General features: G+C 54.6%; 1 long non-coding RNA gene and 1 pseudogene across 1 annotated transcript; one reads left to right on the top strand and one right to left on the bottom strand.

Moving 5' to 3' along the window:
* Positions 1-941: 941 nt before the first annotated feature.
* Positions 942-3,188, bottom strand: LOC144286360 (ATP synthase F(0) complex subunit C2, mitochondrial pseudogene; annotated as a pseudogene).
* Positions 3,189-4,943: 1,755 nt separating this feature from the next.
* LOC144286361 (uncharacterized) lies at positions 4,944-21,721 on the top strand. Its single transcript, XR_013354443.1, has 4 exons — positions 4,944-5,466; positions 17,616-17,798; positions 18,235-19,736; positions 21,124-21,721. It is a non-coding gene; the product is annotated as an uncharacterized LOC144286361 (long non-coding RNA).
* The last annotated feature ends 4,035 nt before the right edge of the window (positions 21,722-25,756 follow it).

Genomic DNA, 25,756 nt, shown 5'->3' with positions numbered 1-25,756 from the left:
CCCAGGCTTTCCTTGTGCCCTGTGATTCCCCAAACAGGGAGTCCTCCTCACAGGCTCCAGTCCAGACTGCTTTACCTTTCCCCAGGGCAGGAGCAAGTCAACTTTTGAGGCTGGGTGCTCCTCTATCACCTGCCCTATCTGGGCCCTAGTTACGTCCTCTGTCAGGAGAGAGGTTTCCACTAGGATTGTGATTTCAAGCATCAGAACCTGTTTTTCCAAGGAAATTTCACACAGAAGCCCAACGTATAAATCAGAGAGAGTTGACCCTGTTTAAAGAGAGTGAGAGCTTGGGCCTGGCCTCCGGCAGCCCCAGCCCTAGAGGTAACTCACAGGCCAAGCCCCAGAGGACCAAGCAGGAAAACCCTGCATCAACTCTCCATCCAGAGCTCACATTTCAACAGCATTTTCTGAACATTAGAATGACACTGTAGGTGGTTCATGGACCCAGATCTGTAGTAAAAGTATGAAAATGCACGTGGAAAATGCCTCCATTTCAAGTTCAAGGCCTCCACTGAAGGGGGAGGAAGGATGTAAGCTAGGGATGGCACTTGGGTTCCATTGTCAACATTTAACTTTTTGAGCAGAGGAGACCTAAAGAAAATATGGCACGATGTTAACATTTGTTCAAGCTTAGGGTTGGGTGTGTGGCTTTCTGCTCTTCTCTGTATGTTTGAAAGATTTTATAATTTAAATTTACTTAAAACTTTAAAAAGGGTAAATATATATCATCTGATGTCACTTTAAGCAAAGAATTATTTTAAAAAATAGTGAAGTAGGGGCATCTGAGTGGCTCAGTTGGTTAAGCATTTCTTTTTTTTAATTTATTTTTTATTTATTTATTTTTCTTATTAATACAGTATTTATTTGTCTTCTCTCTGTCAAACCCTGAGCCAACCACTTTCCCCAGGCTGCCTGGGGAGATATAGGAAAAGGAACACACAGGGCAGACAAGACATGGGAGGAAGACCTATGGGAAGTGGAGACAACTCCTTCACATGGCGAAGAGGATGAGAAAGGCCAGCATCAGGCAAAAGAGTCCCATGGCCTCTGAGAGGGCAAAGCCCAGAATGGCGTGGGAGAAGAGCTGTTGCTTCAGAGAGGGATTCCTGGCATAACCAATGATGAGGCTCCCAAACACAGTCCCAATTCCAGCCCCAGAGCCAGCCATCCGTACAGGGGCAGTCCCAGCCCCAATGAACTTGGCTGCTGTGTCAACGTCCCTTGAAATGGCGCTGGTTCGGAAGCTGCGGCTAGGAATAAGTGAGGTCAGGGGACATGGGGCTGCCAAGCTGCTGAGGCTCTCATCTGTCAGTGTCTCCGGTGGTTTTAGCACCACTGCAGACAGTGATCGGCTCAACAGCTGAGAGGTGCTCCGGACCAAGGAGGTGGAGACGAACTTTGCACAGGCGTACATTTTCAGGGGGTGAGGGGCTGTAGCAGGAGAGCTGCTCCCAGTGCAGAGACAGCAGAGAGGGGCCTCTTTTTGTTGTTGTTGTTGTTGTTTTTTTAAGATTTTATTTATTCATTCATGAGAGACACAGAGAGAGAGAGAGAGAGAGGCAGAGACACAGGGAGAGGGAGAAGCAGGCTCCATGCAAGGAGCCCGACGTGGGACTCGATCCCGGGAACCCAAGGATCACGCCCTGAGCCAAAGGCAGGTGCTCAACACTGAGCCACCCAGGGGTCCCTTCCTTCCTCCTTTGATAGCTGTGTGTCCCCTCACAAGTGCTGGCTCTGATTCCTCCCCGTGGCCCCTCCGCCCATGTCCACCGTGACACACGCTAGACGCTAGGGAAGGTTAGGAGACTTGCCAAGGTCACCTTGCTGGGCTGGCCACGGCAGGAGGTAGAAAGCTGTAGGAGGGCAGCCCGCACCAAGTCCAGTGGGGTTATTTCATCCTAGCAAACAGGTCTTGCTGGTTTGCCATTTGGAGAGTTTGGCCCCAATTCCCATGACCTGGTTAAATGGTAACTTGTCTTTGGTTGTGTGAGAGGAACAGGGAAGGAGCAGACAGCTGTGATGAGGAGCGGTGTGAGACTCAGCCAGCCCTGGGTTCTGGACTGCAAGTGAAGCTTAGTTTCTTTATTTTTTCTTCTCTTCTGGACTCTCCCCCTTTCACACATCTTTCTGGGCAGATGAGTAAGGGCAAGGAGCAGTGGCGATGGTAATAACAGAGTTCCACAGCCATCAAGGGCCTTTCATTGGGAGACTGTTTAACCAAGAACTGCTGTGCCCATTTTACAGAAAGAACCACAGAGGCTGAGAGGAGTGAGGTCACTCTGAGTCACTGGCTTTCCTGGCCTAACTCAGGCCTGGCTGCAGGGGGCCGAGCTGAAGAGCCAGAGCAGGCCAGGGTGGGGGCACATGCTTCACCTTACAATCTCTGGTTCTTCCAACAGAGTCGAATATCCTTGTTGGCCTTTGATCCTCAATTGTGTGGTCAGAGGGTGGGGGCCACCCTCCTCCCTTTGTTCAGCACCTGCCTCATTACAGAGCTGGGCACATGGGATCTCATCTGTCCCCACAACAGCCTTCTTTGCAGGCAAGGCCGGTTTTACAGACCAGGAAACTGAGAGTCAGCGAGATTAAGGCCCTTGTTCAAAGTGTCACAACTGGTCAGCCCGAGGGACACCAGGCCTCCAGACGCCAGCCTGGGATCCAGGCTTGCCTGTGGTTCCCAGGCTTGTGCCAGGCCTGCCCCTACTTCCAGCAGAAGGACCCCAGGACATAACAGCTCTGGTCTGAGGGTTCAGCTGACGTGGGCTAAACTAAGGACCTGCAAAGATTTGTCTTGGAATGGACAGTCGCTGGGAGAGTAAGGATCCTGAGGAGCCCTTCATTTTGCCCTTTCAGGTGAGGTCAGCCTGCCCCGGCCCTGAGATGGCCCGTCTGCTCACTAGCAGGGCCTCAGAGTGGCTGAGCCCATTGTCATCAGCTTGGCCGTTTCTCAGGTGGCAGGGTCTCACCTGTCACTGTGTGCTCACTTGGTGTCAACACTCTGGTGAGAGGAAAGGAGGACCCCCACCCCCAGCCCACAACTCCAGGCAGGCAGAAAGACTTTTCTTCAGCTTTTGGAGACCTTGGGGAGAGAGTAACCCACCCACCCCTCAGACTGTCTGTGGGAACCCCGGGGTGCCCCAGGGTGGGCAGTGCTCCCTAGTCAGGGATTGCATGCCACACAAGACAGGCCGGGGTCATCCGGTCTCCGTGGAGTAGTAGCCGTGACTCCCTTTCCTTCCTGGTACCCTGGATAAGACACTACCTTCCTTGATGGGTCCTACACAAATGCGTTGGCCGGATGTATGTGAAAGAGCCTTCCAGAAGCTCCAGGACCTCCCTGGGAGGGAGCATAGCGTCCTCGTCCTGGGCAGCTGGCTCCTGCTCCATCCAGGCTACTGGATGCCATGCTGGGGCCAGAGGTTCTCGAGTGAGGAATCTGTGGAGGTCGGTGAGAGGCGGGAGCCAGGGTCACAGGGAGGGCTGGCCAAGGCCAGCCGCCCACTGCAGGCCACAGCTGAGGCTCTCCCCACACTGAAGGCTTAGTTTTCTCCTGCAGAGCCATGCTGTGTAAATCAGTGCTTGGGTTGAGCAGACTCAAGTCAAAGAGTCCAGCATTGAGCCCCTTCAGGTGTCTGAAGGCCTGGGCCAGCGTGGAGCATCACTTGGCCAGTTCTGGGAGCCTCACTGAGGCTGGAGCAGTTGGCCCAAATGAACTGGGCCCTTCCCCAAATGTGTTCTGGGAGCAGGTGCTAGATCTCATGCCCCAATGGTGGGGCCCACCTTCCCACAGGGAGGAGGCTGAAGGAAAGCCCATTACTTGGTTTGGGAAGAGTTAGCCTCCTGTCACGTGCCTCCAACTTTTGACCCAATTCCTGTCTCCCTGAGGGAAAGCCAGACTGGGAAAGGGTGTGGCTGGTGTCCCAGAGGCCTCCGTCCAGCTGATGTCCCCTGATGGAGTCAGGCAGCTCCCTTGTGCTGAGAAAGAGTATGTCTCAAATGGGCACCAAGTTCTCCTTCCAGGCGGATGGCGGTGTCTTGTTCCTCTATCCCCAAAGGGGCTTTGGATCTCCCCAGGCCTTCAGACCTCCGGCTTCCGGGCGCCTGTCTCCTCCAGGGTGCCCCCGTGGATGACTCTGCACCCTCGGGATACTGGGCAGGGGCCGCCCTTAGAGAACCAGTTTGAAGCCAAATAGTGTCATGTCATAGTCCATCTGAGCAGGAGGCCACAGCAGGTGAACACAAGTTAGTTCAAGGCCGTGAGTATCCATAGGGACCCAGGGCCAGACCATGGCACGTGTCCAGCAAGCTCCTTCCTGTCGTCCCCTGGGTACGCGGCCTGGCAAAGTGACCCCAAGGGCTCCCTTCTCGCCCTGTGGCCCACCTGCTGGGTCCCTCACCCTGGGGAGTGAAGTGGGGGGAACAGAATGAGCAGCTACAGCCTTCCTACGATTCAATCTGAGTGGCTGTCTAGAACTCACAAGCCTTCTGAGAAGCTCGGTGGGAGGCCCGCCCTCCTCCAAAGGGAGGTAAGTGCCCCCAGGTACAGGTGTCTGGGGGGAAGCTGAGGAAAGCCTTGCTGAGCCTCTGCGTGGGACAGGCTCCGGCCCTTCCCTTGAAGATGGGAAGCCTGAGGCAGGTCCAGCCCTGGGGGGATGGCCAGGGAAGGGAAGAGCTGGTGGTGGAGGTGAGCCGGATGGGCGGCGAGCTCTGTGGGCCTCTTCCTAGAATGGCCCTCACCTTGTGTGCTGGGGCGGGGTGACTAGGTTGGGGGCACTGCCGGAGAACAGTCGGCACCCCTGGCCAGAGCCTGGGAAAGGAACTGGCCGAGGGACATGCCGTCCGGCCCCTGCAAAGAGCTTCAGAGGAGGAAGCAGCAAAGGGGAAGCCCCCATGGCCTCTTCCAGCACCCCCACTGCCTGCACACCCACGGGGGGTGAGCTCAACCCCCCCTTCCCCTGCTCCCTGCAGCTCCCACCCTCTCCTGCCCTGTGCCCGATTCCTGGTGTTCTGCACCGCCGTCCGTGTTCCTCCCACTGGGTGAAGAACAGAGGTGGCTCTACCCCAGCAGAGGGACCCTCATCTGTGTCCTGACGCCCTCATAACTCAGCGATGATGGGGCCAGTCACACGTACTCCCTGGACCCCTGCAGCCACATCTGTGAGCCCAGGGCGTGAGACCAGAACAGCCCTGAGCCACCATCCAGGCCAACTGTTGCCCCCACTACATGGCTTCCCTAACCAGATGGCACCCCCCCATCCTCCCCTCACGCAGGGGGAGCTGATGAATAATTGTGTCTTTTCCTCCCCAAATCACAGGCTCCTCTCCACGATCCCACATCAAGGGGTCTGCCAGTCAGGGGGCTCCCCTGGAAACAACCTAAAGCTGCCATTCACCATTGGAGTAGCTTTTTACAGTGCACCACGCAGCCATATATCATCTGTGATTTTGTGTAATCTTCACTGCAAGGTAAATATTGTTAGCTCTGTTTTATAGATGGGGAGAGTGAGTCTCAGACAAGCCTGTGGCTTGCTCACAGTCACCTGGCAAGTCAGGGGCAGGGCATGGGGCCCGGGACTGGGGCAGGCCCGCCCCAGCATCCCATAGAGCACCCCCCCCCCCCCCCAGTCAGGGTCGCCCTCCTCCGTGGGGCCGCAGCACGAACACCCAGGCGCCTCCATTCAGGGCCTGGCTCTGCAGACAGCTGAGCCGGGTGATGTCAGCGTTGCCATGGAAACCCTTCCCCGGGCGTCGGGCAGGACCAGCCTCCCCGGCACAGTTTCCCTTTGTGTGGACTTTGCAATGCGTTGCCAAGGCAGTGGGGCCTGCTGGGCGGGTTGGCAAGGGGTGGGGAAAGCAGACAAAAACCCACACCGCATCCCAGCAACCAGCAGCTCACAACAGGGAGCGCCGAGCCCTCGGGAGGGAGGGGCTGCAGGCCGCGCTGTGAGGGGGCGGGGAGACCGCGCCCCCCTGCGCCGGATCCGGGCGCGGAAACAGCCTCGGAGCATCTTCGGTGCCCTGGTGGGGGTCCTGCCACCCCAGCGTCACCCGGGCGGGGGCTTCGGCACCAGGCGGAACCAGGCCCCCCGCAGACCCGCTTGGCAGGGGTTGGGGAGGAGCCCCAAGGCCCCAAGGCAATCTGGATGTGCAGTCAGCTCTGAGAACCACCCTTTAGGAGAGAAGGCGCTTTATTGAGCACCTTTTCCCTCATTTATCTTGCATAATCCTCTCAGCCACCCTGAGAGGGAGAGGTGAGCAGAGGAAAGAAGTTTGTTCCGGTTTTGGGGTTTTGTTTTTAATCCACATTGCACAGGGGAAGACACTACCACTCAGAGAGGTTAGGGCCCCTGCTTGCCCAGGGTCACGGAGCTTGGAGGCAGCAGGGTCTAGATTCACACGCAGGGGCCCCAGGCCCTCCCCCGGGCAGGCCTCCCCACCCGCAGGGGCCAGGGCCGGCAGCCCTTCCTTCCTCCTGCTGCCTTTCGGGAAGCATCCTAAGGTATGTCCAGAGAGCGGGCTAACTCTGTCCCAAGGCTCCCGCGGCTCCCAGATCCAGAGGGGCTTGAGCCAGGGGAGCCCAGCGGGGCCGGCCTCCGCGTCTGCACTGCGGCCTCCTGCCCAGCCCGGGGAGGAAACCCTGCCCTTCCCCTGCCTGGCCCTCCCTCCAGGCCCTCCTCCCAGCAGCCTGCCAGGGCCTCCTGGCTCTCTGGAAAGGCTCCTGAACTCCCCGGTCCCTCCCCTCGCCCCGGGGTAGGTGGCTGCTGACCCAGTGCACACAGAGATGCCCCATTCTTGGAAGTCTCCAGAAGAGAAACTCGGCGACCTTTGCTGGCCCGGCTGAGCCTCACAGCGTACAGCTGACTGTCTTCCTACGTCCCACCCCCACACCTCCTGCTCTCTTTGAAGATCGGTCCCCTTTTGCTTAACACCCTCTCAGGGCACTCAGAGGGGAGGTCTCCACACTTTGGTCCTGGGGGTCTATTCTGCTCGTGACCCTGGGAGGAGGCCGAGATCCTGGCTGACAGCACAGCCCTCTGTCCTCTTCCCCAGGTCAGGGCTCCTCCTCTCAACCTGCATCTTCCTTATTAAAGCTCGACAAAAGCCCAGTGATGTCAAGTGAGGGGTGATGCGGGCCAGGGATGCCAGGAGTGGTTGGGCGGTGAGTGGCCATGGGCCGTCTCAGGCGGGTGCTGGGCCCCACTGAAGCCAGCCAGTGTTCCGGCCCCAAGCGTGACCAGGCTCTGCCTGCCACTCTTTCATTGAACAAGTATTTCCTGAAGTCTCTGCTATGTACAAGGAAGGATAAAAAAAAAAAAAAAAAAAGTCTCCAAACCAGAGGATAGAAGGATAGAGAGATAAAAACAACCCCAGAGACCTGCAATCCTTACCCCCACAGAGGAACACAATATAGTTGGATTTCACATTTAACATCACTTGGGGATGGGAAGGCAAGATACCTCCAAATACTAACCTTGGTCCTCTCTAGTTGGTGGCATCGTGGGCGACTTTTATTTATTCACTTATTTAAAGATTTTATTTATTTAATCTGTGAGAGACACAGAGAGAGGCAGAGACATAGGCAGAAGCAGACTCCCTGTGGAAAGCCCAATGCAGGACTCGATCCCAGGACCCTGGGATCATGCCCTGAGTGGAAGGCACATGCTCACCCACTGAGCCACTCAGGCATCCCACTAAATACCTCTGCTTAAACCTTGTAAGGTCTAAGTTCTGCAAGCAGAGTTGCCCTGGGTAAACATGAGTGTTTCTCGGGATCCTCTTAGGAACATGTCATTGACAATGTCTGGGCTGGAAGATGGGTCAGAGGTCAGCTGGTTCATCCTTTCTCCCCAAAAGGGCACACCCAGACAAGTCAGTAAGGTTCCCTAGCCCTCCATCTGCAGGGTGGGTGAGGCTGCCAAGCTGAGTCCAGGCCAAGGGGCCCTGGAGATTCTGACCCCAGCCAGGGAGTGCAGAGTGACCCGGGCATCAGGGGGCGATGAGTGGGTACCAGCCTTTTAGCCCCTGCCCTAGCCTGCCAGCCTGGGCCAGTAGAGGGGAGAATTGGGGTACAGCTTTCCTGAAGGGGACGGACTCTAATGTAACCTGGCCTCTTGGAACTTCAGCTTACTCATCTGTAAATGGGAATAGCAATGCCTCTTGCATAAGCTGCTGGGGAAATTTAAAAAACCGGCCTGTGGGGCCCCTAGAGGGAGGCCAGCACATAGTAGGTACTCAATAAAGCACTGCTGACCCAGTGCATGAACACACACGCTGGCTACTCTCCCTTATTGGGCTGGAAACCACCCCCCATCGTGACTTCAGAGTTGTGAAGCGTCCCATCTTTATCATTTGGGTGAGAAGCTTTCTCTGCTCCTCAAATTCTCCAGCAGGGGCTGTAGCAGCCATGATGTCTGGCTCTCTGCAACATCTCCCAGCGCCCTGGGGCCCAGGCAGCCCCTGTTGGAACTGCCACGTCCAGTCCCACCACACCCCAAACGGCAGCCACAGGAATGAAAAGGATTATGGCTGTTCTGTGGGAAATTGAAACACACACACACACACACACACACACACACACACAAAACCTGGGAGGGCCAAAAGATCCATCTGCAGTCTACAATCTATGTTCTAAATTTTAGCATTGATCTTGCTAAAATAACACCTTTACATGTTATGAGGGCCTCTCTGGGGAATGATTTCCTCCAAAGGGGAGACCATCATAAAGGGGAATCTCAGGCCCTGTGGCAGCCCCTGGATCACACTGGGCATTTGTATGTCCTGTGCTGACCAACCCTGTCTCACTGCCATGAACTTTCAGTCACCAGTGGGTTTGAGATTCCTGGCAACTGTCTCAGGAATGACGTTGTTGCCAGCCGATCAGGTGGGGGCCTCTCTGGAAACAGAGGTTGTCAGCGGCATCCTGCACTTGTAGAGGGTCCTCTATACAGCTACTGGCTTGGGACTTGGGAGAGGGGGGTGTTCCAGAAACACCCCCTTTCCCAAACTACATCAGATTAGGGTTTCCACTGCTCTTCCTTTCAATAATCCCTGCATTTGATTACCTAACTGCCCATGAACCAGGCCAGGCAGAGGTGATCACCATCCCTAGTGCAAGTGAACAAACCAAAGCCCAAAGAATAACTTAGCAGAGGTCACCCGGGAACTAAAGTCGAGCCCTAAGCCCTAGGACCACGTGATAGCAGATTTCCCAAACACTATGTCTTGTCATACCTCCCTCAGGAGACTTTGTGGGATTTCTTTCCCTTTGTAAATCTTATTCTGTAACCATTACACAAAGCCCATGGCAATGACCATGACAAGGACCCCCAAAGACCAAAAGTTAGTCTGTAGCCCACGGCATCATTCTCTAGTATCTCCACACGCTTCTTTCCAATCATTATTCATAGGACAGTCCTAGTTCATCGCCTGTGAAATATACATTTTGCACATTTCTAAAAGACAAATGCGTTTTGCAACTGATGTATACACATAATGTGCTTGTGTCTTCTTTTCCCACCAAAAGAAAAAAACCCAAAAAGCTCCTGGTAAATCTCCTGTGTCATAGAATCCAGGGAGGTCATTTTGCAGAGACAGAGTAAAATCATCAGTGTGGTCTGCCTCCCACTCTCCTCACTTCCCTTGAGATCCCTCAGCATCAGCAAAGGTTAAGGACAACCAGCCCCGACTGGGTGAGACCCAGAGTTTCCTAATCCCTGCCAGCTGGCCACCCCCACGCAGGACACTTGGGCAATGCGACTAAGTTCAATATAAATCAGAACAGCAGTAGGACGCATGTAAGGCACTGCTCTGTACATTCCAGGGGGGCAAAGGGAAGGAAGGAAGCTGGTGTTTAGCGAGTACCTACCATGTGACAGCCCTGTACTGGGGAACTGGAGGAATGAGGGCTGCTGGGCCCAGATTGGCAAGGAGGGGATGGTCAGGGCGGGGAACGTTTCCAGTTGAATAAGGAATAGCCCAACCTATAGTTTTTCTGACCCTTGGGAATTAGTAACCAGGGTAAGGTTTTTTTTTTTCTTTCCACAAAGCATCTTTAAATTGAACGTGTCTTATTAAGCTGCTTGTTTTCAGACGTGTCGAGTTACTGGCAGGCACCACCTGTGCCTCACATGTCCTCGGTCTGAAATGAAGAGCCTCAGTATCACCTGGAGGGTTGGTTAAACCACAGATTGCTGGGCCCCACCCCAGAGGTGCTGAGTCAGTAGTTTTAGGGTGGGGTTTGGGAATTTGCATTTCTAACGAGCTTCCCGGGATGCTCAGGCTACTGGTCTGCGTGAGGATTACTTGAGGAGCTCTTAAAAAATGCTGGTACCTGGACTCTCCCCCAGAACTCTGATTTAACTGGTCTGGGTGCAACCTGGGAGCAGCCTGGGCATCAGGGTTGTCAAGGCCTCCAGGTGATTCTAAAGTCCCGACAAGATTGAGAAGCACCAGCTTAATGAGAAAAACCACCAGGCATAATTAAGGTTCCTCAGCTCTGGAGGTTTCCTAAGATTTCATGGACACCCTCCTCACTTTTCTCGAATTGGGGCATGCCAGGCAGCAGGTGTCTGAGGGCCAGAGGGGAGCTGGGCCGTGCAAACCATGTTTCCATACTTGTACCTTTGAAAACACGTAAACTGTTTGCTAATGCTGGAAAAAATGTGTAAGCCTATTACCGATGTTTAAATTAGGAGATGTCATAAAACCAAGCTTTCTGGTTCCTCTGGGCAAGCATCTGGGCATGTGACAATGTCTAGCCGGAGCGGGCTTAGGCCTACACTTGCCAGCTGGCCCCAGTTCCCATCACTTCCTGGTGCATTAGCTCTGCTTGGCCTAAGATGCTCGGTGATTTAGCTGCGGAGATTTAGCAGGTGATTTAGCCATCCCCTGTTAGTGGGCAGGTGTGAATGGACAGGTGATGTGCCAGTGGGAACTCAGATTGACGTCTTCAACCAGAGACAGGAGACCTGGGAAAGGAAGTCTGTGGCGTGACCCAAGGTCACCTGGCTGGTTCCTCAGCCTCCCTGCACACCTGGGCCCCTCGAGTCAGGCTGCCCTCTGCCCCCCCAGCCCCAGCCCTACTCTTTCCTCTGCCAGTTGCCATGCCTTGGGGCCCTGAAGCATCCTGGATGACTTGACCCTTCACCAGCTCTGTGACTTTGGACAAGTTACTTGGTCTCTCTGAGCTGTTGTCAAATGGAGGTAATATCGTCCACAATGCACTAAACTCCTTGACGGCAGGGACAGTGTTTGTCAATCAGCACTATGTGTGTCCCCGGCATGCAGTCCAGTGCCCAGCATACAGTAGGGGCTCAACAAATATTTGTTGAATCAATGAATGGTTGGCCTAAGGATCAAATAATAATAATAATATAATAATAATAATAATAATAATAATAATATATGTAGAACATACTCCTAGGTGCAAGGAGGTGTTAAATGAATGTTTCCTGGATCTGAACCCACTGGAGTCCCTGGACTTCTGTAGTTTCCTCCTTGCACTTTCTGGTGGCTCACCTGTCGGGACACATTCTGGGAACTTAAACCATGGATCACCGGGCCCTTTACCACACTTGCCTCCCACCTACACCTGCGCAGCCAATTTCAGCAGAAGAGGCAGCCCCAGGGCCCATCCCACATCCCCTTAACACCACGTTGAATGTTCAACAGCCACCAGGTGCCCATTCCCTCACGACCAGGGACCCTCGCCACCTGACCCGCGCCACCTGCCCGGCCTCCCCTCCTCTCCTGGCTGTCTCCTACCTCAGAAGGAGCTCCCCTCACCCCTTGGCTGACATTATTCTATTTTTTCCCCTCTGGGGCTTACTCTTGCTACCCGTCTGGCTAGGAAACGCCTCTCCTCCCTCACCTCCTCTCTTACCTCAACAAGCCTCATTCACCTTTCAAAGCCAGTTCAATGTCACCTCCTCCAGGAAAACTTTTCAGACCCCACCCGGTCCAGATTACAGACTCCAGCTCTGCTCCCGTATTACCGGTACATGACTCCATCCTTGCGCTTACCGCATTATTTTATAATTATCTGCTTATGTGTCCGGCTTCGCCATTAAATTGTTAGTTTATGGGGGCAGAGACCGTGCTTATTCATCATTCTAACTCCTCTGTGCAGAGTGCCTGGCATGGAGTAACCCTCTTTTCAGGTCTTCCTACTTTGTAATAAATCACCCCACAACTCAGCTTAAAATTGCCATTTCTATTTTGTTCATGGTTTTGTGAATCCGGAATTTGGAAAGTTCTCAGCCAGGCAGTTCGCACTTGGGGTCTGCCAGGGGCTGCAATCACGTGAAGGTTCTACGAGGCTGGAGGAACGGGATGGTGCATGCACACGGCTGCCGCTGCCGCTGGTGGTTGGCAGGGGCTCCCCTGGGCTTTCGGCGGGCTCCGTGCGGGCTCCGTGCGGCCTTTCCAGCGTGGCAGCCTCAGGGTAGCCGGCCTTCTGACACAGCCTGGCTTCCCCCAAAGCACCTGTCCCAAGACAGCCAGGAGAAAGCTGCGTGGTCTTTTCTCATCCAGCTTTCCACTGCTTTCCGGCTTCAGGTCTTCAGGGGCCTGTTTCTTTCTTTTTTTTTTTTTCTTTCTTTCTTTTTTAAAGATTTTATTTATTTATCCACGAGAGACACACACAGAGAGAGAGAGAGAGAGAGATAGGCAGAGACAGAAGCAGGCTCCCTGCTTGGAGCCCCATGTGGGACTTGATCCGGCAACCACTGGATCACACCCTGAGCCAAAGGCAGAGGCTCAACTGCGGAGCCACCCAGGCGTCCCAAGGGGCCTGTTTCTAAATAACACAAGCACAACACAGCATGCTCGGGTGTGAGTCAAATGTGAGCTCCCCCTGACCTTCCTTTCTTGCTGGCCTCCCCCTAAGGGGGACTGCCCCCATCCTGTACAGTTAACCACCCTGATGCCCAGCACCCCCCACCCCTCATTTTTAAAAGGCATCCATTTTCCCGTACATTGCAGATGCAGAAAGAGACAGTTCTGCGGGGATATGCAGTTTTTTTTTTTTTTTTTTTTTTTTTTAACATAAACCAGACTGTACTGCTCGTGTTGTTCTGCGACTTTGCTCCCTTCTCAATTCTGTTGGGGACAGTCGTCCATGTCTAAATGGAGAGATCACCCCAGTTTTTTCGTGCTGTTCTAGAACATGCCGTCGTATGCATGCTCTCTGGTTCACCTGCCCATTCTCCTCCCCATCCCACGTGTTCTAGGTTCCAACTTTCTATCGTTGCATACAGTCCTGCAGCGGGCATCCTCAGGCTGCCTTCGGGGCTTCCCGGGCTTGCAGGGCTGGGGGACGCCCAGTTTCCGCGCAAGGACCTGCGAGCCCCTGTCAAGGCCACCAGAGTTCAGGTCCCGAGGGCCAGGTCCGAGCTGTGTGGCGGGGGCCGACTGCCGGGGTCCCCTGAGAGCTGGGGTGGAGCGGCTAGGGCTGCGGGGCCTCCCGCCGGCCTGGCCCGGGGGCGGCTGAGTGGGGGCGCCCGCACCCAGGCGGGCAGGTGCAGGGGGCGGCGCAGGGGCTCAGGCGGGCGGGCCCTGGCGCGGGTTACGTAAGGGGCCGCTAATACTGCTTTCCTGGTCCATGGAACCCAAATTAAAAGAGGAAATTATTCTCCTGATGCTCAGCTCGCCTAATCCCCATCTGTCTCTCCCCTGGTCCCCCGCGCTTGCATCTAAAGGTCTTGAACGCGCTCCAGATTTCTAATTTAGTTTGCTTATGCAACCAAAAATATTATGGCCGCGTTTCCTGGGGGTGATTAAGTCTATATTCTGGGCTCCAGGCTCACTAAAAACAGCAGCGCCAGGGCCCCGCGCCGCTCGCGCGCACACCACGCGCAGGCTTTTTTTGGTTCCTCTGAGGCGCGGGCCGCCCTGCAGGCGCAGGGGCGCGGCGGGGAGGGGGAGGGCGGGGGTGGGGGTGGGGGTGGGGGGCGGAGAGCCCGGGAGTGCCCGGAGGGGAAGGAGGGCAGTGCATGCAGCAGGGCGGCCGGGACGCCGAGACCGCAGCTGCTTGGGGTCCACTCGGAACGTCTGCCTCCTCCCTGGTCTTCTCTTCTCAGGCTCTGATGCTTGTGGGGCAGGTGCAGGAATGCATCTTCCCGCGTGTGCTCCCACCCAGAGATCTACTGAGAGATGTTTGTTACACCATTGTTTATTCGGGAATAGCGAAAAATTGGAAAGAGCAGGACTTATCAATGGGGAGCCATCCAATAAATGAGGGGAACATCGGCACTCTGGGATACTATGTCAATGATAAAGTAATAATAATAATAATAATAATGTAGATTAGGATGCATTGACATGGACCAGATGGTTAAATTTTTTTAAAAAGCGACTCAGGAAAATAGAGTATGTTCCACTTGTGTTGTTTATAATCCATAAATACGGAAATGGAAGGTACAAAGAACTGTTAACATGGTTACCTCTGGGGTGGGGACCAGGACTGGGGGGGGGTAGTTAAAGAGACTTTGGGGGTTTTACTTTTGTATTATTGGAATCCTCCAAAGAGACCGTGTTCATGAGTTTCTTGTATTACTTGCTTTCAGCGTTATGGGGGAGGGGGAGAGAAGAGCAGGGAGGCTCCTGGACTCTACCCTATTCTCTGGAAGCAGTAGTCAGATCAGAAGTGGGACTGGCTGGAAGTCCCTGCTCTCCACCTGCCTCTGACCACTGATCTTTGAGATCTTGGCTGCTGGCATTCTTGGGGCCGAGGAAGGGAGGGCCTGGAGGCACAAATGCTTGGAGGCAGAGCACTGGACCCGGAGTCAGAAACTTGGCTTCTAGTCCTGGAAGGTTGGCTCGGATGGCCAGGTCTCACTTATACCTGCTTTTCTGGCATCCTCTACCCTAACAGCCAGGGCAGGGCCATGTGGCAAGAAGGTATGGCTGCTCGGCCACCAGCTGTGAAGCCTGTGAGGACTCAGGTACTACTGGAGAGGGGTCCCCTGACTTGGAGGCTGCCTGTATGCAATGGGGTGTCTCTAGAGCACCCAGCAGACATCCCCAAGTGTGCACTGATTCCAGCAAGGCGTTATTTCAAATCAGGTTCCAGATGATTCTGGGATACCCTACAGGGTATCTACCCTACAGGGAGCTAATTTAACCAGGTCAGGACTTCTCCGGGCCTTCAGTATGCTCAGGCACACGGAGACCCTCCATGAGGGTTTGCTTAATGCAGCTTTTACCAAATATATATGACGCAGGGGTCCTTGGCCTCAGAGCCTCTCATGGGCCTAGAGAGCCACACACAAAGCAATGAGCTAGTGAAGGCAGGAGCCCGGGCATGGAGGGTGGAACTCATGGGTACGGGTTGGGGACACTTAGGACAAGAGTGGTAAGTACGACACTGTGTGAAAAAAAGAGGTCATTTCATCTGTGAGAGATTCAAAAACACAGTCCTGCCGGTAGGATGTGGGGGGGGGGGGTAGCAGGTCTGCCAGGGCAGACCCATGGGGCCAAGGTTAATCTGTTTTCTCAGAGCTTGACCTTCGAGCACGTGCACGTATGAGCACACGCCCCGGAACATACACACACATCACAAGCTCACACGCAAGAGCACACTCGCACAGAATGCACACAGGTGCACCTGTAAGGGCATAGACACTGCTCTTCTGGAGCACACACCCCCTCGCACTCACTCACACACACACACCAACTCACTGGTTCCCTGCATATTACAAAGAAAAGCACACGTCCACGCACACACCCAGGCGCACACGTGCACACACCCTCACGCCCACCCAAACCCATGGGAGCTCGCCCCCGAGAAGGCGGGCACACAAAAGACACCGGAGCGCCCCCAGAAGCACGCACGTCCAGAGCACCAGCACCCCCCTGGTGTGCACACCCTGGGGCGGCCGTGGGGCAGAGTCCGGATGTGCTCAGAGGACACACCTGCATCCACGCTCGTGCCCTCGCACGCGCGGCGGTTCTTCGGGCGGCACAGTGTCCCTGCTTCTGCGCGAGCAGGGCCAGCGGGGGGTGGAGTGACGCCGTGGCTCATGGGGAACAGCGCATTTAGCAAAGCGGTTCGCAGAAGGCATGTGTCCTTCGAGTATTTTTATCTTTAGCACTCATATGTCTAGCAGAGTCTGGGTGGCTCCATATTGCTACCAGGAAGGAGGGCAAGTGGCTGGATGGCAAAGCAGATGGCCTCTGGGTACGCAGGACACATGCCCCTTGCTCCTTGCCTCCAGCCCCCACCACCACGGTGTTCCCTCCTCCACCCCCTGGGCTCCCCAGAAGCCGGCCCAGACTCCCCGCTTCTCACCAGGAATCTGGCCAGCAGGGCAGACCCCTCTCCCGGCCCCCACCCGGGGGAGGGGGGACAGGGTCTGCAGGCCCCAATCCAGGCTCCCCCGTCCCCAGGGGCTCAGCTCTCCCTCACGCTCGGGCCTGGGCCTAGGCCAGCTGTGACACCTCTCCCCAGCCCCCCCACACGCATGCACCCTGCACTCCTCCCGAGCTGGCAGGAGGTCTGGGCATGTGCCCTGTGGCCCGCTGGCCGGTGGCAGACAGGCCGCTGGATTTCGAAAACTATTTAATCCCTGGCTTCTGACGCACCCGGTTCACCATCGAGCAGGATCCAGTGCCCACGGATCTGATGTCAGAGGGCGGCCCTGGCACGGCTCCATCCTTCCTGCCCACATGGCAGCGTGGCGGAGCCGACAGCGAGCAAGCGGGGACCCAGAGCCTTCTCCTCTTGACTCACAACCATTTTGCTTCCCACTAGGCCTGCGAACCCCTACCAACCCCTTCTTAAAAAAAAAAAATGCTGTCGTAAAGCCTAATAGTAAGGAAAAACAATCAGGAGCTAGCAAGTGAAGAAGGCAGATAAGCAAAACGTTATAACTTTGTGTCTCTTTCAGAACAATAATAAATGTATTTAGGCAGAGGGAAAATACTGGAAAAACTAACAGTGGCTATCTTTAGAAATTTATCATTCAACAAATATGTACGGCACACCTACTGTTTGTCAGACTCGCTCTAGGTGCTGGCGTTATGACAGTGAAGGGACGAAACCCTTAGGAATCTTATATTCTAGAGAGTTAACAGATAAGCACAAATTCCTAAATTCAATGTATACTATTTTTAAATGGTGACAAACGCAATGGGAAAGGGGTGGGGAGAAGGGATATGGGGTATTGAGGGGGGGGGTCGTAGTTTTTAAATGATTTTTTTAATAGGTTTAGATTTATGGAAAAATTAACATCGTACAAACGGTTCTCCCAAACCACTCCCTCTACGCTCGGTTTCTCCTGTTACTGACTTACGTGGTCCTTACATCATAATGGTACGGTTGTTACGATTAATGAGTCGGTATCAATACACTGGTATGGACTAATGTCTGTAGTTTGTTCAGATTTCCTTGGTGTACCTAACTTCCTTTTTTTTTTTTTTATCTTATTTATTGATTTGACAGAGAGAGAGCACGAGCAGGGGCAGAGGGAGAAGCAGGCTCTCCTGGAGCAAAGAGCCCGATGATGTGAGGCTCCATCCCAGGGCCCTGGGATCATGACCTCAGCCGAAGGCAGACGCCTAACCGACTGAGCCACCCCGGGGCCCCTTTAATTTCCTTTTTTTTTTTTTTGTTCCAGGAGGCCCTTCAGGAGGACACATGAGACTTAGCTCTCTTGGCAGGTGACAGTTTCTCTTCCCTTGTGTTTGATGACTGTGGCAGTTCCGAGGACTATCAGTCAGGAGTTTTGTATTGAAATTTGCCTCGTGTTTTTCTCATGATTGGACCGGGGCTCTGGGTTTCCAGGAGCAGGATCACAGAGGTAAGGTGCTGTTGTCATCTGTCGCATCAAGGGAACATACTAGCAATATGATTTATAGCTCTTGGCATTGACCTTGTATTGGCCAGGATTCGCCCCGATGTCCCCCGTTCCATGCTGCCCTCTCGGGAAGGAAGTGGCTGTGTGCAGCCCACACTCGAGGAGCAGGAATTGTGCTCCCCCATTTAGGGTGACGTAGCTACATAAATTATTTCAGATTCTTTCGCACAGGAGATTTGCCTTTTCCCCATTTATTAATTTATCCACTCACTTACTTATAATGGACTCATGGATGTTTATTTTACATTTGGGTTATAATCCAATGATGTTTCATTTTGCTGCTCCATTTGTTCTAGCTTTGGCTGTCGGGAGCTCTTTACATGCTTCCTGTGACCCTTCATTATTTTTTTGTTTTAAGTATATCCTTACTTTCTGGCAGGACAAGATGCTCCAGGCTCATCCTGTATATCTCCACCCTCAGTCCTAGAATCAGCCATTTCTCAAGAATCCCTAGTTCCTTTTATTAGAGAAGATGGGAAAGTAAAACTTGGGCACTAGGTATGTTCTATATCTTTTAATTTGGTAGTCAACGAAGGCTTCTCCAAGAAGATGATATGTGAGTAAAAACCCAAAGAAGGTGAGGAGCAAACCATGGAGACCTTGAGGGGAGGGAGCGCTCCAGGCAGAGGAACAAGTGCAAAGGTCCTGAGGTAGGCATGTGCATTGTGTACGCAAGGAACAAGGAAGTCAGTGTGTCTAGGGCCAAATGAGAGGCACAGGACATGATGTTTGGGGAGGTGCAGATGGGGCAATCAGAAAGGACTGTGGCTTTTCCCCAGGTTAGTCAGGGTGGGGTGCAGACATGTGACATAATCTAACTCACTTTTTAATAAAATCACTGGCAACCAGGCAGCCCGGGTGGCTCAGTGGTTTAGCACCACCTTCAGCCCAGGGCGTGATTCTGGAGACCCGGTATCAAGTCCCACATCGGGCTCCCTGCATGGAGTCTGCTTCTCCCTCTGCCAGTGTCTCTGCCTCTCTCTCTCTCTCTCTCTCTCTGTCTCTCATGAATAAATAAATTAAATCTTTTTTTTTTTTTTTTTTTAAATCACTGGCTCCTGTACTGGGAATAGAATGAAGGGGACAAGGGCAGATGATGCCATTGTACAGATTGGGAGAGTGATGATGTTGGCTTAGATCAGGTCACAGCAGTGGAGGCAGACATCCAATCTTCTGACAGATTGGATGCTGGGTAAGAGCTGGAAGGACGGTCCTAAGGTTTGCCCAATTCTGGAAGAAGGCAGTTGTGGGGCGGACTGGAGGAGGAGCAGGTTTGGAAGGGTTCCAGGAGCTCACATTTTGGACACATTAATTGAAAGTCCCCTCCTTCACCCAGTCTGGAGTTCAGGGCAGAGGGTGGGCTGGAGGGTGAGTGCGTCCCCGGCCTCCCCACCCTCTTCCCGTGGCACAAGTGGCCACAAGGCAATGGGTTTAGGCTCATGTGATGTGGATGCCCTGAACCGGGGCTGAACATAGGCCCTACGCGCCAGCCCTCCACCATGAGCAGACAGAGGAGGCTTTGAGAATCCTGGCCCCAGATCCCAGCGAGGGCTTGGTCAGCTCCCAAACAACTCTTGGCTTTGCTTCGATCCGGATTTGCCCAGCACATGGGGGCTCAGCGCATGGAAATGCCCCGAAGCGGAGAATGGGGTTTCTCTCCAGCAGGGCGCCCCCTAGGGTGGGACTCGGGGGACATGTCTACTTTTTCCTCAGCGTTCAGCCCCTGGACCCCTGGCGACAGTCATCAGCCCTGCAGAATGAACGAAGGTCATATTCTTGAGGGCAGCCTCTCTGGCCTGAGGGAGGTGACGGCATGAGGTCACTAGACTCCTGAAACCAGAAGATGGAAGTGGGTGGGGACAAAGGCAGAAGGAAGGAGAGGTGAGGTGAGGGGATAGGAGATAAGGGGAGGGCAAGGTCTGGGGGGAGACGCAGGCCGGAGAGGAGATATGGGGAGGCTGGCAGCCCTGGGCCCTCTTCAGGCTTCTCAGGCTGACGAATGGGAACCATCAGATAGGCTTCGTGCCTCCTCCCTTTGGTTCACACCCACAAGGGCCCGTCAGCAAACACTGCGGGCCCCACCCTCCCAATGCACGCACACTCAGACCACCTCCCACCGCCCTGACTGCCTCCACCCTGGACAGGCCAGCACCTTCTCTGACTTGCACCTCCATGAGAGCCTCCCCCATGCCCCCCAGTCTGTTCTCAGAGCAGCCAGAGCGATCCTTTTAAAACAAAACAAGATCAGGCCATCCCACGGCAAACCCTCACAGGCTCTCCCCACAACCCCAGAGCACAAAGGCCTCTCCTCGCCCTGCTCGGCCTTCCCTCCACCTTCCCGTCCTGGCTCCAGTCCTCATACACTGGCCTCTTGGTTGCTGCTCTGACACACTAGGCATCGCCTGCCTCGGGGCCTTTACACTTGCTGTGCCCTCTGCCTGGACCATTTCCTCCAGCGCTCTACCTGCCTATTCCTTCACTTTCTTCAGAGATCAGCTCAGATGTCACCTCCTCGGAGGCCTTCCCTAGACCCCCTTCCACTACTGTTGCTCACTGCCCCCTATACTCAGCATAGTTTTTTTTTTTTTTTAGACTTATCACCATTTTATATACATTTATTTAAGCTTTCCCCACTACAATTGTTTTATCCAGCAATGTATCCCCAGCACCTGAAACCACCGCCAGACAGGCAGGTGCTCCATAAATAATTTGTCAAATAAATGAATAACCATCTCGCCCCTCTGAGAGACAGCTCAGGCCACCCTCTTCAGGAACAACCGATCTGGCTCTCAGAAGTTCTTTTTTTTCCTCTCCTTTTTTAGGTTTTTATTTATTTGTCAGGGAGAGAGAGAAAGTGAGAGAGCACAAGCAAGGGGAACAGCAGGCAGAGAGAGGGGGAGAAGCAGGTTCCCCACTGAGCAGGGAGCCCGATGTGGGGCTTGATCGTGGAACTCTGGGATCATGACCTGAGCTGAAGGCAGATGCTTAACCCATCGAGCCCCCCCAGGCGTCCCTCTCAGAAGTTCTGAGAGTGACATAGAACCTGCCAAAAATGGAGAAACTCAGCAAAACCTCAACAGAGCCAATCACACTATCTGCAGACCTGCGATGCCACCTGCCTTCCCCGTTCCCTTCTGTGGGGCTGAGCCTCACACCATCCTGAGGCCTGTCCCCTCCCCACCCCCCACTCCCAGTGCTCCAGAGCCAGCCAGGCCCCGGATCCTTCTGGGACACCTGCTAAACATCTCCTTATCCCCCTCTTCTCCAGCCCCACTGTCCTCCTGCTCATCAGCTCGTGGCCACAGCAGGTCCCTGGCCTCTCTTGCGTCACTACAAGCCAGTTTCCACAGGGATCCAGAGCCATCTCGCTACTGAGTACATCTGACCTGCTCCCTGCCCTGCTGGTCCTCAGGATAGAGACCAAAGTCCAGTGACTCGGCCTCTCCAGCCTCCCTCCACCTTTCCCTTCCTCCATGTGCTTGCTGGGATCAGCCCTGGCACCTGCCGCCTTCCCATCATCCAAACACCCTGCCACGTCCCCCTCTCCACAGCCCTATTCTCATAAGATCGCAGCTCACTGTGTCATTGTCACTCGCTTCCTATGTTGAGGTCCGGGGGGTGCAGCCCAGCCACTGGGCACCGCAAGCCTGCCGGTGGGTTGGATGTTTCTCAGGGGATGAGGAACGGCCGGTGGGAGCTGTGGAGGGGCCGAGATCTCCGGGTCTGTCCGATGGCACCACGCTGCTGACCTGGCCCCAAGCCCTATATTCCATGAGGGAGGACCTGGGTCTGTCCTTCAGGGTCTGACACGGGAGAGGCTCTTGGGAGGTGTCCATTGATTGTCAGATTGAATGACTGACTCAGTAGCAGCTCCGAGTAATTTTTTCCCCTTTTTTGCATTTCTGTATTTTCCTATTTATTTTTTAAAACGTCTGAGCTGAAGGCAGACAGATGCTCAACCACTGAGCCATCCAGGCATCCCGTGTATTTTCCTATTTTAAAAAACCATCTACATCCCTCATTTGAAAAATGAAAACCAAAAACTTACCTTGCAAATTCATTCTTTTATTAAAATGTTGATTAGAAAGGAACTCTTCCCACATCTTCCAAAGCTGAACAGCTAGATGCACACCCCGGGCCCCTCCTGGGTATATACCGAACAGAAATGTGTCCATAGATTCACAAGAGACAAGAACTAGAATATTCATGGTGACATAATTCATGACAGCCAGGAGCTGGAACCTACCCAAATGTCCATCAACAGGAAAATGGGTGAAAATGCTATGGTAAGTCACACGGTGGCCCGCTACCAGTGGTGAGAATGAATGTCCTGTATGTGGGCGAATTTCACCAACATAGCATCGAGCAAAGGAAAGCAGACACAAAAGAGCACATTGCGTATGTCTCCATTCAAGTTCCATTTAGAAGCAGGCCGAAGGAGCCCATGGGGTTGGGAGTCGGGAGAGAGGCTACTCTCGGGGAGCCCGAGGGGGCTTCTGGGTGCTGGTTCCATGGGCACGCTCAGCCTGTGCAATGCATCCAGCTGTATACTTGTGAGCTCTCTCTCTCTCTCTCCAATAAATAAATAAATCTTAAAAAAAAAAAAAAGTTAACGAGAAAAAAAGACATGCATCCTGGAGCAGGTTAAACCTACCACTTTTTTTCTGTCCAAAGGGAGGTGGTGGGCAGCTGCGGTGTGTGTGTCTGTCATCGGCGCCATCAGAGTTTCTCCCTGGTCTCCAAGACTCCCAAAGCCCCAGGCAGGGGCTTCTGGTTCCAGTAAGCTTCAAGAATGCCAGGAGCTGGGCACCTGGGTGGCTGGGTGGCTCAGTGGTTGAGTGTCTGCCTTCAGCCCAGGGCATGATCCTGGGGTCCCGGGATCGAGTCCCATGTCGGGCTCCCTGCATGGACCCTGCTTTCCCTCTGCCTATGTCTCTGCCTCTCTCTGCGTGTCTCTCATGAATTAATAAATAAAATCTTAAAAAAAAAAAAAAAAAAGCACGCCAGGAGCTCTGGGGTCAATTCCCAAGGTAAACCCTGCCATGATAGTTGAGGCTCTAGAATCAGAGCTGGGAGTGCCGACCCTGTGGGTTCCCTGTCTGGGCCTCCTTGCCACAAGCTGGGAGGCAGGGCTGTGGGCTGTGGGCATGCTTGGTGTGGGAGGTCAGAGTGCAGGGGCACAGGCTGCCTGGGTCCCTGAGTTATCCCACAACCTCTCTGCACCTTCAGGTCCCTGCAGGGTGGGGGACTGTATCCACTTCAGCGCCTCCCACCCGAACTCTGCAGAGAACTTCAAATGGGGGGCACCTGCTTCTCCTCCACTCATGAGCTGGGGAAGCCCAGGGGCCCCGTGTGACCTTGCACCTTGCACCTCGCCCCCAAAGGTCACTACTGGCTGGGGCTTCAGGGGGTTCAGGTTGCCACAGTCGGGGGCGGAGCAGGGTGGAGGGGTGAGGGCACAGATCCAGCGCTGCCCTCTGGGGCCCAGCCAGGCATGGTTATTTATAACCACGGGTCGCCTTACCTCCTGACCTTCAGCCGGGGCCTTCAGCCATCCGCAGCGATCAGCATCTCCTGCTGCCCCCTGGGAGCAAACACCCCTGCTGCCTCCCCGGGCCGGGCCTCGCCACAGGGCCCTGCATGAAGCAGGATGTTGACCAGTGTCAGTGCCCTGTGGCTCCCGCAGGCAGACCCTCCACGTGTGTGTTGGGAGAAGTGGGTGCTTTGGGGGGAACCGTACAAGAAAAACTCAGAGCTCCTCTAGTCCCAGCCTTCCCAGGTAGAAAACGTTGGTCTATTCTGGTGGCGGTTTCATGTGTAATACGGGGCTCCCCAGCCCGGGTCTGCTCAAAGGGCTGCCAGTGGGGAGGAGGCAGCCCTGGGCGCTGGACCCCCTCCCCTGACGTGGTCCCTGGGATTACACCAGACAAACTGCCTTCCTCCGACCCAGCAGCTGCCGCTCATCCCCACACGGCAGTGGAAGCTCGGGGGAGCAAGTGACTGGGCCAAGGTGACGCGGCCACCCACGGCAGATCCCCAGCTCCTGGCTGATGGCAGGAGCTTGATGCCAGGACCCCTGATTATTACACGGAGGAACCATTAAAAGGAGACTGGGGTGGGGGAGATGGGCACATTCATGCATTCATTCATTCACATTTTTGTTGAGCACCTACAAGGCGCCGGACACGATTTCAGGCAGAAATCCTTATCCTTGTGGAGCTGATGGTCTAGGCTACAGAGGCAGCCCCTGGAGCCATGGGTCAGGCAGCTGCTGAGGGGCTTGAGTCCTGAGGAGGGAGACTGAGGCAGGGAGCAAGGAGGCCATGCACACATACGTGTGCATGTGGGACTATAGCACTGGACTGATTGTTTGCTACAGACGCCCGAGGCCACATGAGTGTTAACATCCCAAGCCCCTGACCGTTTTGTCTCAACATTGGGCGCCCTCCCCTAAGCAGCTTCAAGTGATCTTCACCCAGGGCAAGGGGTGCAAGTCTCCCCCAACACCCAATCTTGGCAGTCATCCTGACAGAAGCCACAGGACTGGGCCCTCCGTGGGCCTGGTTCTGCCCGGCGCAGGGAGGAACTGAGTCAGGAGGCTTGAGGAGGGTGGCAGTGAGCGAGGGAGGAGTGTGGATGCTTCCTTCCTGTTCCGCCATGCTCTCACACACTTTGAAACACTCAGAGGAACTTTGGCTGTGTGGCTTGACCATCCCCTGACCCTCTCTGAGCCACAGTTTCCACAAATAAGAATGAGAGTAGTTGGCTTAGATGAGCCATTTCAGCTCTGGCTGCCAGGGGTCCTGGTCTCTGAGTCTGGCTGCATCTGTGAGTGCTCCCCCTGGCTGCACGCAGCCCAAGGGCACAGGTACCAAGAGGTGGCCAAGAACCCACGCCGGGGTGAGGAAGTGCTGTGTGGGAACACACACATGTGCCTGGCTGTGTGCAGGACCTGCTTGCAGCCACATGTGAGTAGGAGGATGCTTTTGTGGGTAAGTGGCTGAATAAAATCATATACACAGGTGGCAGTGTGCATCCTGGTGTGTGCGTATGGGACAGTTTATGTGGGAGTGGAAAGGGGACAGTGTGTGTACAAACGTGGAGTGTGTGTGTTGGGGGGTGAGTCACACATCTCTAGGTCCAGGTGTATATGGAGGGTGTGGTGTGTGTGTTGTTGTTGGAGGGAGTGTCTCAGCGGCCGGGATTGGCTTGAGGCAGGGGATGAAAGCCTGGGGGGCCCTTTTCCTCGTTCTGCAAACCCCCTCTGTCCACATGGTCAGCCTGCGGCCGACAGGCCCTGACCAGTCCATGAACTCAGGGTCCGGGAGAGTCAGCGGCTTTTCCAACCTCTGTGCCAAATGGGATGTCAGCACGGGGGCGGAGGTGGGGGTGCAGGTCGGGGAAGGTGGCGATGACTTCATGACAACTGGCTGCCGAGCAGCTGGGGGTAGGGGGTGGGGAGCTGGGGCCTGGCAGCAGCGGCAGCGAGAGCAAACCTGCTCCGTTGGCCCCTGTGTGGGGCAGGGCCTGGGGATCACTCTGGGTGGAGGAGGCAGCCCAGCCAAGGGGCTCGCGCTTCCTGGGGACTCTTTGGTTCTTTTTGTGGGGGCTGTGGCTCTGCCGGGCCTCATGGGAAGGTGGGCAGGGGAGCTCTCAAGGAGTGAGCACCCTCCAGGGGCTTTCCTGCACGATCCCATAAAGCTGACAGCAACCCCATGAGTGAAGGACCCTTATGCCTATTCTGTGGATGAGGGCACAAGCTCAGAGGCAAAGGGACATGTCTGAACCGGCCTGGGGACATGCGTTGCTGTTTCCCCTACTTCACCTCCCAGAAACAGGGGATGGGGCACAGAGTCCTCCAAACCTGCTCCTTTGTGGGTGCCTTGAAGCTTGGGTATCAG

This window comes from Canis aureus, chromosome 16 (genome assembly GCF_053574225.1).
Source record: "Canis aureus isolate CA01 chromosome 16, VMU_Caureus_v.1.0, whole genome shotgun sequence".
Taxonomy (NCBI): domain Eukaryota; kingdom Metazoa; phylum Chordata; class Mammalia; order Carnivora; family Canidae; genus Canis; species Canis aureus.
Note: the sequence above shows the minus strand (reverse complement) of the source record. Positions and strands in the feature narration are given on the sequence as shown.